This window comes from Panthera onca, chromosome D4 (genome assembly GCF_046562875.1).
Source record: "Panthera onca isolate mPanOnc1 chromosome D4, mPanOnc1 haplotype 2, whole genome shotgun sequence".
Lineage (NCBI taxonomy): Eukaryota > Metazoa > Chordata > Mammalia > Carnivora > Felidae > Panthera > Panthera onca.
The window spans coordinates 52,963,087-52,976,409 of record NC_138351.1 but is presented as its reverse complement, the minus strand read 5'-3'; the positions used below and the strand labels follow the sequence as shown (position 1 = coordinate 52,976,409).

Sequence of the window (13,323 nt, the reverse complement as noted above, 5' to 3'; positions counted from 1 at the left end):
TATCAATGTTTGATATTCCTGAATATTACTGAATAATTAATTTATTGTTAATTCATTTCTGGATTCATTTCTGGATAATTAATTCATTTCTGGATAATTTAGATTGTTCTGTATTTCATATATCAACCACTAACCTCTCTCTCACATGTCATACCAATTCTTGATGGAAATTATCTGAGTACTGTTAGAGAGACCGACCTTATTATTATTTTGATGGATGAAAGAAAGAGTAAACCACAATCTCTTTGGTAATAAGGTCTCCTATCATTTAAAACTTTGTGGATTATGTTGCCATTCAACAATTTGAAGTATTGTGAGAAACAAAGGAAAATAAATGGTCTCTGGGATACTGTTGATCAACTTGGCCATGAAGCTAAAACAAGTATCCTCTCTATATCTATTATTTATACCACAGAAACCCACTCAGCATTCCTTTGAGGAGCTTAGGAAAAAGGAAACTAGTAACCCAGAAAAATAAATAAAAAGCATTCACTGAAATTTTACCATGTGTTCATTTTTACTTCCAAAACAATCACTGGGTCAGGCAAGTGGGTCATTGTTTTCTTGATATTTGTCAACACAGTCAGTAACTGAGTCCATCACTATGTTGCTTTATCTCCCCACTAAGAACACTTGTGAGTTGGCACTCTTTCAGAAAGACTCACATTCATCTTACTGTCAGTACACTTCTTGGAATAGAAGCTATCCTTTGTCTTCCTGATGTTTGCAAAGCTTTAGAAAACCCAGCGTCCACAGGCAGAAAGTTAAGGCACGTTATACAACATTCAATTTAACGGTGAAATTTTTCATTGATGCTTTACGCTAAGTTACTGGTTTTAGGACAAAATTTTAGCAACAATTTCTTCAGAATTATATTCCACTAAGAGACCTAATTCTGTGGACATAGGAATATGAAGAGAGAAGTCAGTTAGAATATTTTAGAAACTACACATTTTCAAGGTGACAAAACCTCACTTTTGTACCCCTTTGTGACATTATCATCTGTTCTATGTGGCATTGCCACATGAAGATTTCATTATTTTAGACTTCAGATTATATTGTTCATACAATCATACTTTATCGATGAAAACATTTTTTTTGCACTTACATGTATGCAAAACCAAAATACTCTATTAATATTGGGTACCAGTTAGGCAAGATAAAATTTAAGGACAAAAATGTTTATAATCTGAGACAAAAGAACACAAAAAGTAAAAAAGAAAAAAATCTGGGAAAATTTAAGAACAATAATAAGAAAACGCCTCTTCTATTATTCTGTAAAAATGAACTCAAGCAAAAAATAACCAGTGGCCCAGAATGGATCTCTAACTTGAATATTCATTCTCTCTTTAGCTTTCTGTAAATGATCTCCAATTAACTAGGCATGTTGCCACGTGGCTGAAAGGGAACATTTCCCTTACTCTGCCTTATTGTTTTGGTGACCGAGTGGCTAAAATCTGGGTGAAGATATGTCAGCCAAAGTATTGTGCGGGAACATCCTTGGAGTTGCCTTTTCACCTTTCTCCATCCTACTCTATTTGATGACTGGAGTTTCAGCTGACTTCTTAGATCACAAAATGACCTTAAGAATGGAAGCTAGGTATAGCAGAACAACCACCATAGGGCCCACAGTGGAGACACCGCACAGACCGGGACTGCACACAGACTTCTTTCCTACAAGAGAAATAGAGTATTATATTGCTTAAGGAATGATGTTATTCACAACTGAGCCTAGCCATTACTAATGCATGGCCCAATGACAATAACTTATGTGTCCCCAATATAAACAGGATAAAATAATCCCCATATTCATCCCCAAATTCAAAACTCCTTATAGTGTTGTTCACATGTAGTTCCAAAAACACTTCCAATTATATTCCTTAATTGTTTTGTCCAACCTCTGTTTCACTTCCTGTGCATGAGTAACCATTATATGGTCTCACCATATCTTGGTTCATCTAATCTTTGTTCATTTTCTCTATCTCTCCCTTCACTTTCATATTCTTAAATACCACATCCTTGAGAAACCAGTTGCAATCACTTCTCTAAAGTGATTTTATGAGAATGGGCTTATTAATAATACCCCAAGACTTTGAAAATAATGTATCCATGATTTTTGCAATATGTTGTTCTTATCACCTAATTGCAGCTAGCAAGTCTTATCAATAGCCAGCTTCAAGCTGACATTTCTAATCCCACGTCTTTGATGATCTTCCCTTCTGTATTAGCTTGTTGGGGCTTCCATAACAAAATACCACAGACTGGGTATCTTAAACTATAGCGATGTTTTTTTTTTTTTTTCTTGTTCTTCAGGCTAAAAATCCAAGATCAAAGTTGTTTTTGTTTTTGTTGTTGTTGTTTTTCTGAGACCTTGTTCCTTCCTTGCCTTGAAAAATGGTTGCAATCTTGTGATTTCGTGCATATGAGCCCCCGATGTCTCTCTCTGTTGTCATGATCTCCACTTCTTACATGGGTATCAGAGAGATCGGATCACGTTCTGCCCTACCAGCTTCATTTTAACTTAATTACTCTTATCTTCAAATGTAGCAACATTCTGAGGTACTCGGGGATAGTTGTTGCTTAAGCATAAGTTTAGACATTTGTCTGTAGTTACCCCAAAGGTAACAAACTCTCTCTCCTTCCTCTCTTTTCCTACCTCCTTTCAGCCCTCAATCGATTTTCGAAAACTTTGCATAGGTTAGTGCCTCTCAGTTCATATTTGGGCTACTGCCAAAACTTGTCCTTTATACTTCCGCTTAGGATGATATTCCTCTGTGTAGGAGCCCCTGACCTTTCCTGACCTTTTCTGTTCCTGTGTTTCCTAAAATGATTTACAGTGTCCTCCTATGTGCCCCCGTGGGACCCTTGATTTTCCTTGGAAGACTCTGAACAACTAGCAAGTCTCAGAGCCAGAAATCAAACCCAAGAGGTTTAACTGCAGACTCTGCAGATTTAACCACTACACACAAATGCATGAACCCAGAGACAAACTGTTTATAAGATGACCATTACTGTCAGGGTTAATTTCAAACTCCTTGGCCTGGTATATGTGCCCCACCGACAGCTGGTCTCTGGGCAACGACTCTGGCTCATCTCTCAACTCCCATTCCAAGCACTGCTTTATGTTTAGGATTTAGGGAAAAGACAAATTTGAATTAGGGTAGAAATAAAAGTTCTCTATTGGTTATTTCCTTTTTCTGATGTGCAATGGAGAATGCCATTTTGACATTTTATGTGATGGCTTTATGAATCCACTGACAGACCAAGAGACAGTGTAGGAAAATAAACACTGCTTCTGTGTAAGAAATAACATGGGCAAAAGTTGTGCAAAGAGAGGACTTTATTTTCCTGACCACATTCCCTTGTCTGATTTCCTCCCTTTTCAAAAATAAAATAAAATCAAATCACAAGGGTACCTGTTTATCTTCGGAGGATGGCAAGTGGCAAATCACTGACTGTTAGGTAGTTTCATCAGCAAAACACTCCTACTGCTTAGAGAAACATATATTCCAAGTCTGTGTTTAGTTTCTGTTTTATTGTTGCATGTGTTTTGAATTAGAAAAGCTAGAATGTTTATTCAATTTTAAGCAAGTGACTTTGTTGCAAACAGAGCATTGTAGTTTAAAATAATGACATTAAGTTAAAGGCAATGTGACACAATGGTTGAAAGCAATAGGTCTGGGTTATATCCTGGACCTATACTTAATGGGTGTGAGACTTTGAGGAATTGATTAGCTTAGCATTGATTATTAGGAAAACAGTAATATTGTCCAATGTATGTTTCTTTTTTCTGAAAATTTAATAGGATAATGTGTATTATGTAACTAACACAGGGCATGGCACACAGAGGATATTTGGTTAATGTTATTGCCATTTGTACAGCTCTCTCTTCTGTGTTTTTTTCCCCAATCAAGAGTCATGTACAATTTGTGGCCCAAGAGTCTATGATGAACAGTATATCCGAGTCCTGCTCTAACAGACCTTACAGCCTATACCGAACATTCTAGTGCAGTTTAAGGAGCTGGGCTCCAAATCAAGACAGTCAAGGTTCAAACCTTGCATGCACTACTTAATCAGCAGTGTAACCATGGCAAGGTCACTTGCCCTCTTTGTGACTGTTTTCTCATCTGTAGAATGGAGATGATAATAACTAATACTTTTGCTGTTAGTATGAAATGAAGCCATAAATTTAGTTCTTTAGGATCGTGCCCGGTACATAAAAGATGTTCAGTAAAGTTGGATATAATTTGAATTAAGCCCACAACTTTTTGAGCAATTCATAGGACTGGACTTTTCAAATCAGACTGCTATGAATAAGAGACCATAAGCAGTATCAACCTAAACTAAATAATTTCAAGGATACAAATAAGAGGTTCACCAAGAATGGCTTGCTCTCCAGGTCTTTCCTTCCTATAACAGTTGCTTTACTCTAGCCCAGAATAGAGAAGTAAGGTGTGCATGGCTTCTCACACTGTGGGCAGCATTTAAATTATGAAACATCTCTATTTTATATTTCACAGTTAGATAGCCGATATGACATTCTCCAGGGAGCCATGCCTTGGTTCTATTCATTATAGGTAATTCTTAGAGCAATCCAACTAAAGACACTTCACTGATAGACCTCTTCTTCCTAGCAAATATCATCAGTCTATTTATCCAGAGGATGTCCAATTGACAAGGAGATTAGACTTGGTCATTTCCTATTGTACATTGAATGTTTGCGACTCTCCTCCAAATTCATACGTTGAATCCCTAATTTCCAAGGTAATAGTATTTGGAGATAGGGCATTCAGGAGGTGATTAGGCTTACTTAGGGGGCCTCATGATGGGATTAGTGGCTTTTATAAGAAGAGGGGACTCTCCCTCTCTCCCCATATGTGCTCATCAAGGAAATTCCATGAGAACACATAAAGAAGGCGACAGTGTAAAGGTCAGGCAGAGAGCTCTTACCAGGAAATGAATCAGTTGACACCTTGATCTTGGACTTCTCAGACTTCAAAACCATGAGAAATACATTTCTGCTGTTTCAGCCACCTAGTCTGTTATATTTTGTTATGGCAACCTATGCTAAGACACTTCTCTTCACTCTGCCCCAAGGTCTCTCTCTAATAAAGAGAGTGAATGAGAAAATGTACCACAGGCCAGATTCTCATCTTTTTCTCTTTCAGTAATGGAGGAGATGCATTTGTTATATTCTTATTTCCATGCAATTCCTCAAGAACACTTTTTTTTTTTGAGAGGTGAAACTTTCACATGGTTCCAGATACATACATACATACATACATGAAGTCTTTCCTCAACCCTTGACACCATTTGCCCATTTACTTCTCAACCCTAACTACTTTTACTAATTTCTCGTGTTTTCTCACTGCACCTTGCAATTTTCACCTAAAAAATATCATGAAGCCTTTTCCACATCAGTATGAAGATAACTTTCTTATTCTTTTCCACAGCAACATAGTCTCCTGTGGAATGGATGTACTGTAACTATACTGTAATGATACAAGGCTTAAAAAATGTTTTGTAACGTGAGTCTCTGGAAGTGATAATTACATCTCTGTAGCATGTTTCTATGCCATTCTATATCCAACGTCCTCTGTGTTCCCAGACTCTTATTTTTATTTTTTAATTGGAGTTGAAACACCCAACATGAGAGCTACTCTCTTAAATTTGTAAGTGTACAATATAGTATTATTAACTATAGGCACAATATTTTGCCAATCTCTAGAATTTATTCATCTTGCATTACTGAAATTTTCTAACAGCTTTCCCTTCTTTTTAACATAAGGAATCAACATGGAAATGAACAATGAAAAGTTTTCTATAACTTTAAATTCATGGTGTCCCAATCCCCTTCCCTCAAAAAACTAAAAACAAAACAAAACTTATATTTGGCATTCTTGTGGCAATAATTCCTAGAAGACAGTATCATATTTTAACATGAGAACTACACTGTTTCAATGTTCCACACTTAAACTGATATTGATTATATTGCATTAGTGCTAAGGAATTTATTCTAAATTTGACATATTCTTATATTCCACATTAAATACATATATATACGTATATATATATACGTATATATATATACGTATATATATACGTATATATATATATTGAACATGTGGTGCCTGGCTATTTGAATAGAGCAAAGTTGTTAATAGTCCAGGCTTCAGAGTCAAGCGCATATAGATTCTAATCCCACCTCGTTTGTGAAAATAGCTTTGTGATCTTGGATAAATTTACATATGCATCAATTTCCCCACAATTTGAGAATATACAATTTAGACCAGAGGGATATAAAGAGGATCAACTGAGAAAATGTACCTCAATCACATCATATAATAGTTACTCAGTAAATGGTAGCTTTCATTATCATCCCCAACATTATTATATGCATCTATTCTGAGATAGATTCTGTACTGGATGTTGGGGGACAGCAATGTATACAACACCATCCTTGCTCCTGGGGCTTATAGTACAGTGGGAAAGGCATGCCAGTAAGCAAAGAATAACTTTAATTTATAACAAGCAATACACCAGTAGATTAAATGCTATCTCCTGGGAAGAAAAGTGATCTGAAAATACATTTTCCCCAGCAATTATCTCAAAGAAATAAAAGGTTCAAGAAAGTTTTCACTGGAAGAGATACGATATACCAACTTCAATTTTCACTTGTCACAGAATATAGGGAAATATATAACACCGGAACAATGAAGTAGTTATTTGAATTTACTGGTGGGATTCGGAGGGCTCCTGGAGTACCTTTGAGCCTCAATAATTTTTTCTTGATAATGTAGACTCATCTGAAGTATAGGGAATGAAGTGAATCCACTGACCTTGAGATTTGATTCTTTTGTTTATTGTCAACTATTTTTCCTCATAAAAGCATAGTGTGAAAAGTGGGAGGGAAAAGTGATTCACACCCTCACATCCTGTTTTGTTTTTTTGTTTTTGTTTTTTGTATAACAATAAGTGTGAGTTTGGTTTTGCAATAATCAAGTCATTGAGGAAACTGCACTTTTTGAGGAGAAGTGAATGCTTCTTGAAGGGTCCATAAATCCACAGACCTTTTTATTTCATTGAAGCTGCTTAAATATCAAGAATATCATACCTCTGACTACCACTGTTGCCTACACATCTTGTAAACCAAAAGCTCAAGGTAAGTGAAAAATACTCCTCGGACCTTCCACAACATTTTCCAAAACTATAAGACAACTTTTCAGGTACGAAATGTGTAAAAGTCCTGTTTACTTATTTTAAAGAGAGCCCTTTAGTAGCAGACAGCAGCCTGCACAAAAACAGCAACCAGGAAAGGAATTACCAGCCAGAATCTTTATGAAGAGGAGTAAACTCTGAATTTCAAATTTTCTTTCAAGTCCCTCCACTAAGTCCCTCCACTAAGTTCTGCAATTCTTGTCTAATAGCCACAGTATTTTATTATTAATCTGTAGGCTTATGTCAACAGAACTCACAAGCTAGATGGCCTTTGTCGGAAATAGTTCATTATAACTATTACTGCCACTTCACTTCATTACCAGAAACAGTCGATTAGCACTTATTAATTATGAGTGAGAATCAAAACTCCTAGGAGCATCCAACCTTGTGGCAAGCTGACAATGTACAGATTTACACCGGGTTAAAAAACACTGGGAACATCCTCCACTTGCAATTCTGCAAAAAGTCGGTGTCTGTCCGTGATACATCTTGGAATACTAAACCTAAAAAGTCGCTCCGGGCAAACTAATTCACACAGAAATTAAACGCCTCTTTATCCTTTAGTATCTCACCACCAAATTCATTATTGACTTCTTCATGCAGGCTCCCGGGTTGAGCTTCAAGCTTTTCTCTTAACTGCATCAGAAGGGAAGCCAGTGCGTGGGAACTGCGCGCTGCGATTCCCCAAGCGTGACTGTGTGAGTAGCCTTTTGCACAGACGCAAGTTAGCGAGAAGGTGTTGCCAGAGGTTCCCTGGTTCCGAGGGACAGCATCGAATGATCCATCACCCTCTCAAATGGACAGTCTCCCTTGGTCTCTGCTTCCTCCAGAGTCGGCTCAAACCGAATCCAAAGCAGGTTCTTTCCTGAAATTGGTAGCTATTGGTCCACAGACTCTGCGCGCGGCAAGGCTCACCTTCGAACGCTCTGGATGGATTTCTGAGCTGTGAGTAGCGCCGCTAGGACTCCTATCAACACAAGTTTCATCTTTTGCACCAAATCATCCACTTGTTCCACTTTTGCGCCTCGGCAACTGTACCTTCGGCTTTGGCATTCATGCACTGTCTTCCCGGCAAAGTCGGCTGCCTTTCAACTCGAAGCGGATTCCCAGAGCCAGGCAAGAGCTACCTGAAGGGAGACCTTGGCGGAGCCAGGCGCCCAGAGTGGGGGCAAGAGAAGCTCGCGCCATCTCCTCGCTGCGCAACTTTTTGTGTTTCCTTCCGTCAGGTCCCAAGCAGCAGAGATTCTCGAAGCTCTGGAGTGAAAAAACCCACAGCAGTCCTCGGCCTGGCCAGCCCTTGGGATGGCAGAGTAACGCTCTGCTGGTGTAGCGACCTTCCAGAGCACAAAGGCGAGCCACGGTTAAAAAAAAATACCAACAAACAAACAAACAAACAAACAAACAAACAAAAAACCCCAAAAACCCGGAGGGTAGAAGTTTACTTTCGGAGAGCAATTCCAGAATCCCAGTCTGGGTAAGACAAACTCCCTCCCGCTGGGAGTCTCCTTCCCCGGGGAGGAGTGAAAGAGCCTGGGGCTGTTCTGAGAGAGGAGTGTCTCCGGCTTGGGGCTCCCCAGCTGGGTGGCACCCAGTGATCCTTCCCGGCTGTCAGAGAAGAGGCAGAAGTTGGGAAAGGAGCTAGACCGAGAGCAGGACACCTACACTTGGTGCGAAACGTCGGAAATGGCTGCTAAAGGGGCTGAGTCTCCAGACTCCTAATCCCTCCCTTTCTCCAGCTGAGCCCTTCACCTGCTACCGTCCACTTTACAATATAAGCGTAGACAGTGCATTAGCCCGGTTCCAAAAGCTGGGCGTCACAAATCCCTGGGCAGTTCCTTTTTGAAAAATCTACCTGAGTTTCAGGGGCTCCTGGGAAAATGTTACGTGATGGAGTACGCAGGAAAGGGGGCATGAGAGGGGACTGTATATTCCAGGAAAATATGCGTTGGCTCCTCTATTCGAAAGACCTCGGGGAGCCCCTCGGCTCCCTCGCTGGCTGCGGCAGCCACTTCAGTGCTCCGCGAAAGGGGCGGAGGTGGCTCTGGAGGGTGGAGACCGGGACCGGGTTAATCTTTAGTCCGGCGACCTCACGCAGGCTGCCCGGAGAGTAACTGGCTTCGAGGAAAAGAGGCTGGGAGCCGAGATACCTGGGAGGGCAGGGACCAGAGAGGCGGCCGAACGCACTTGAGGGCTGGCGGCGAGGAACTGCCTGCCAGCAGCAATCCGCTAACTAGGGAGGAGTGACTGAGTCTCCCCGTCTCCTGCATCCGGAGAGCCCCTGCTCCGCTTCGCTCCTCGCGACTTCTCGCTCGCCAGTGGCCTGGGGCCGCCGGCGCGGGGCTGGGCGTGCGTGTGTTGCTGCGCGCGCGCGCGGGGGTGTGTGTGCGCAGCCCGCGCGCCGAGCCGGGTCGCCGGGACCCAGCCGCCTGCCGCCCGCCTGCCTGGCGTCCCACCTCCTTGCAGCCGCGTCCTCGCAGGTTCCTCACCTGGCGCCCGCCGCCGGCCGCCCGCTCAGCCCCCTCGGCTGCCGCTGCCTCCCCTCAAAGTTTCCTCAGAGCGGGCACCTTGGCGAAGGGCTGCCCAGGGAGATGGATTTCTGAAGCTGTGCCTTGGAGTGGCTCTTCTTCCAGCACCTCTCAGCTGTGCTCTACCCCCCGCCCAAATCCGGGCAGAAGGTAGAAGCTTTCCCCAAATCGGGGGAGAGGAGGGGGAGGGGTTTTCATCCAGAGAAAGGGAGGAGCGGCCACAGCTGAGGATAGGCGCTTCTCTCCTGCCTGATGCCGCCGAACTGACCGATGGGCCTGGAGGGCGAACGAAGAAAATTAAATAGAAAAACCAAGTTGACGGAGGAGGGGTTGGGAGGCTTCCGGACGCCGGAAAGGTTGTCCCCGTCCCCGTTTCCACGGGCGTGAAGATTTAGAGGCGCCTCCAGCGCGAGGGCTTTGAAACCGCCATCACCTCCCGATCCCTTCGATAGGAAAAGCCGGCAGAGCTGAGGCCAGGGGTGGGTGGGTGGGGGGACAAGTAAAAGCTTGGACTTGTGTGCAACGCATCCTTGGCTTTGGATTTTAAGGACGCGAACGAGAATTAACAGCGTTTCAAGGTAAGAGGCAGCACAAGCACGGCCAGGAAGAAGAATAACTTAAAATAGATGTCGGGGATGGGGTGGGGGCTTAAGCCAAGTTAGGATGATCTCTCCGGGCGTCGCCACGAGATTGCTCAAGCCGCGCGAGTGCCTTGGAGCCGACAAGTCAGGGAGTAGCCGGTGCCGCCGGTGCCCAGGTGGGAGGCAGCAACCGAAGGGAGTGTTTTGGTGTCCTGACCTTACACTTTTTGGAGCCTATTGGAAATAGGTGTGTAGCTGGGTCGACTTGTCTGGGCTGATTTACAGCGTGGATTCGTGCGTGTGTTTCCGGCGAGATTTTTTTTTTTTTTTTTTTTTTTAACCGCCGCTAGCACCGCAGACCCATCCCCTCGTGGCCACTCAGCGCTGTGGGCACCGGCGAACGCCGCCAGGACGCGGTGGCAGGTGAGCCTGGCGCAGGTGGGCAAGTGGGGGCGGCGGCATCCGGCCGGCGGATCGCGGGGCGCGCGAAGCCCACGCCGCCGCCTGGCTGGCTTCTTGGAGCGGGCGTCGGAGCCCAGGCGCCGCGGGTCTGCTGCGGTTCCCTTCGCCTCCGCTAGAGGCTCCCAGCGGGCGCCGCGGAGCGGGTGGGTGTGGGGGCGCCGGGAGGCGGAGGGGCGAGCGCGGGGAGCGAGCGTGCCCGCGGGGTGGTGGAGCGGGCGCGGCAGGGGGATGCGAGCCCGGCTAGGGCGGGGGACGTGAGCCGGAGTCCTGGCGCGCCTCCTGGCCGAGCGCAGAGCTGCGGGGGACGCGGGTCCGAATCCGGGCTGAGCTCGGGAAAGCTGTGCCCCAGAGTCGGAGACACTTCGAGAGGGCGATCCTGGCCCGCGCCCTGAGGGCAGTCCCGGGAGGTAACGTCCCCTTTCTCCACTCCTTTCGCCCCGCGCTTCTCCGTACCCCCTCAGCCTAACGCGCAGGGTGGGAGGGAGTGGAGGGTGCGGGTCTGTAGGGTCCATATCTAAAGGTGCCTTTCAGTCCTGTTCCGAGGAGCTCCGTAGAATGTGTATTCGAACTAGTCTCCAATTTCACCCCCCCTCCCTCCCCCGAATATTTGACTGCTTTGAGGGAAGTTTTCTGCAGAGAGTGCCGGGTGGCTGGTTTGGGGCCGGGCTGCTCCAAGGTGAGCGAGGGGACCCGTTGTGCTCCCCTGAGCCGCAGTGGACTTGAAGTGCGCGACTCCAGGGTTGGGGTGTGGTGAAGAAAAGAGTACCACACCCTCTTCTTTTCCTCCCCTGTCCTTCTCACCTGATGATGAGGTCTCACCATCTCGCATTTAACTGATTTCTTTTCCCAAGGGTTTGGCTCTGAGAACGGATCGAAGCTGCTGAGAGACTTGGAGAGAGAGAGAGAGAGAGAGAGAGAGGAGAATGAGAGGGAAGTCATGGCCAGAACATCAGGGAAGGAAGGAGGGTGAAGTTAAGCTTGTGTATAGGGTGGGGGGTGCTGGGAAATAGCCTTGGAGTTCCAGATTATTTGATAAAGTCTGATTCAGCTCACATTTCACACTGTCTTTGACATAGTCCTTGCTCAAGCTACTAACAGAAATCATTTCTGCTAGGTATTGCCTTGGGCACGGTGGGCACAGAGTATGTTTGATGATTGTGTCTAGGCCAAAAAAAAAAAAAAAAAAAGCGGGTATTGTGTGTGCTTTGGCATGATTACATCGTGTCTGTCAGGCAGCAGGAAATGTATGTGATTTTCATTGTGCTGTGTTGTGTTTGTGCATACCATATGTGGTCATTTTACATTCAGTAATGCAATTTCAGTCTTCCAAAGGTGGCTCTTCACAAACATGACTTGTGATGATAAACCTCCTGCAGAATAACACTGAAGGAAGGCAGGAAATGTAATGGGCCATGGACTGTCCTAGGAATACTGAATAAAACCTGAGATCCAGCGTTTGTGAAATATTGGGCCACATAGGGAAGGAGTGCCTAATATTTCTTTTTTCAGGGATGAAGCAGCGGGTAGCATTTTAAAAGAAGGGGATGTTCTGTAGTTACTACCATCATCATCCAGTAGCTTGCATTACTTCCAATACAGTTAGAGTGTGAGGCAGAAAAACATGAAGCACTTCCTGCTGAAAAACAGTAAAATGTCTTGTGAGATACTGTCTGATATTTCACCCTAAGAATTTAAATGGAATGGTCTGCCTATTGGTGAGGACCATAGTGGTTTGGTTATGTGTCGGACATCTGTTACTTTTGATCAAGGTAAATATGTGAGTTAATATTATATAGTAAGTGTAATTTAGTGCAAGTGAAAACAGGCCAATTTACTGATGTTTCTCATTCCAGAATCACACATGGCATGATCTCAAGGAGGATTTATATAAAGTTTGTCGTTAAATGTATTGCATTGTATGGAGCTCTGGGTAGAAGACAAGAATAAATATCTTGTTGAAATCTCAAGAAGGATAGCTTAAATTCTTAAAATAAACTGTTGTAGAAATCTTATTGTGTGACGAAAAAATAGTTACTAATCTAAATGTACTTATCTGTGTGCATAGATAGATACAAATTATTTGTTGAATTGAATTAACCAAGACAAATACACAATAAGGGCTCAGCTTTCATTGTGAAAGAGATCTCTGAAACCAGAGGGAGATCTCCTAGTATGAGGAATCTGTGTACGTGATGAATAAAAAATGTTGTGTTTCTTGACACTTAACTGAATCAAACTAGTGAGGCTGGTTTGTAACCTCAGATTCAGTTTTAGGACTCTATCTCCACAAAGAGGTTTTTCTGTCTCTAATAAATGTGATTTTAAAAGAGACCAAACACTGAAATGTTCCAGGGATGCTATGGACCTGAAAACTGTTTTTGAGTCCTCTGAAACTTCATGTCAAGAATAAGAGGTGATAGGATGTTGTCACAAATTAATTGGCTTGATGCTTCAATTAAAAACTGATTATTATCTGGCTCTGGTAGTCATTATGGTTGATTTCATTTGGTCTCTAGATATTCTGTGAAAGGACTCTA

General features: G+C 43.5%; 1 protein-coding gene across 6 annotated transcripts in view; it reads left to right on the top strand.

Annotated features, from left to right (window-relative positions):
- Window positions 1-8,031: 8,031 nt before the first annotated feature.
- Window positions 8,032-13,323, top strand: part of LINGO2 (leucine rich repeat and Ig domain containing 2) — a 1,156,543-nt gene continuing 1,151,251 nt past the window's right edge. For 4 of the 6 annotated variants that reach the window (XM_060609541.3, XM_060609537.3, XM_060609540.3 and 1 more), the window contains exon 1: window positions 8,980-10,321. The gene's annotated coding sequence lies outside the window, so the exon portion shown is untranslated. Of the gene's footprint in view, window positions 10,322-10,990; window positions 11,194-13,323 lie in introns of those variants that run through there. The other 2 variants (XR_013551751.2, XM_060609539.3) reach the window with 2 other exon arrangements.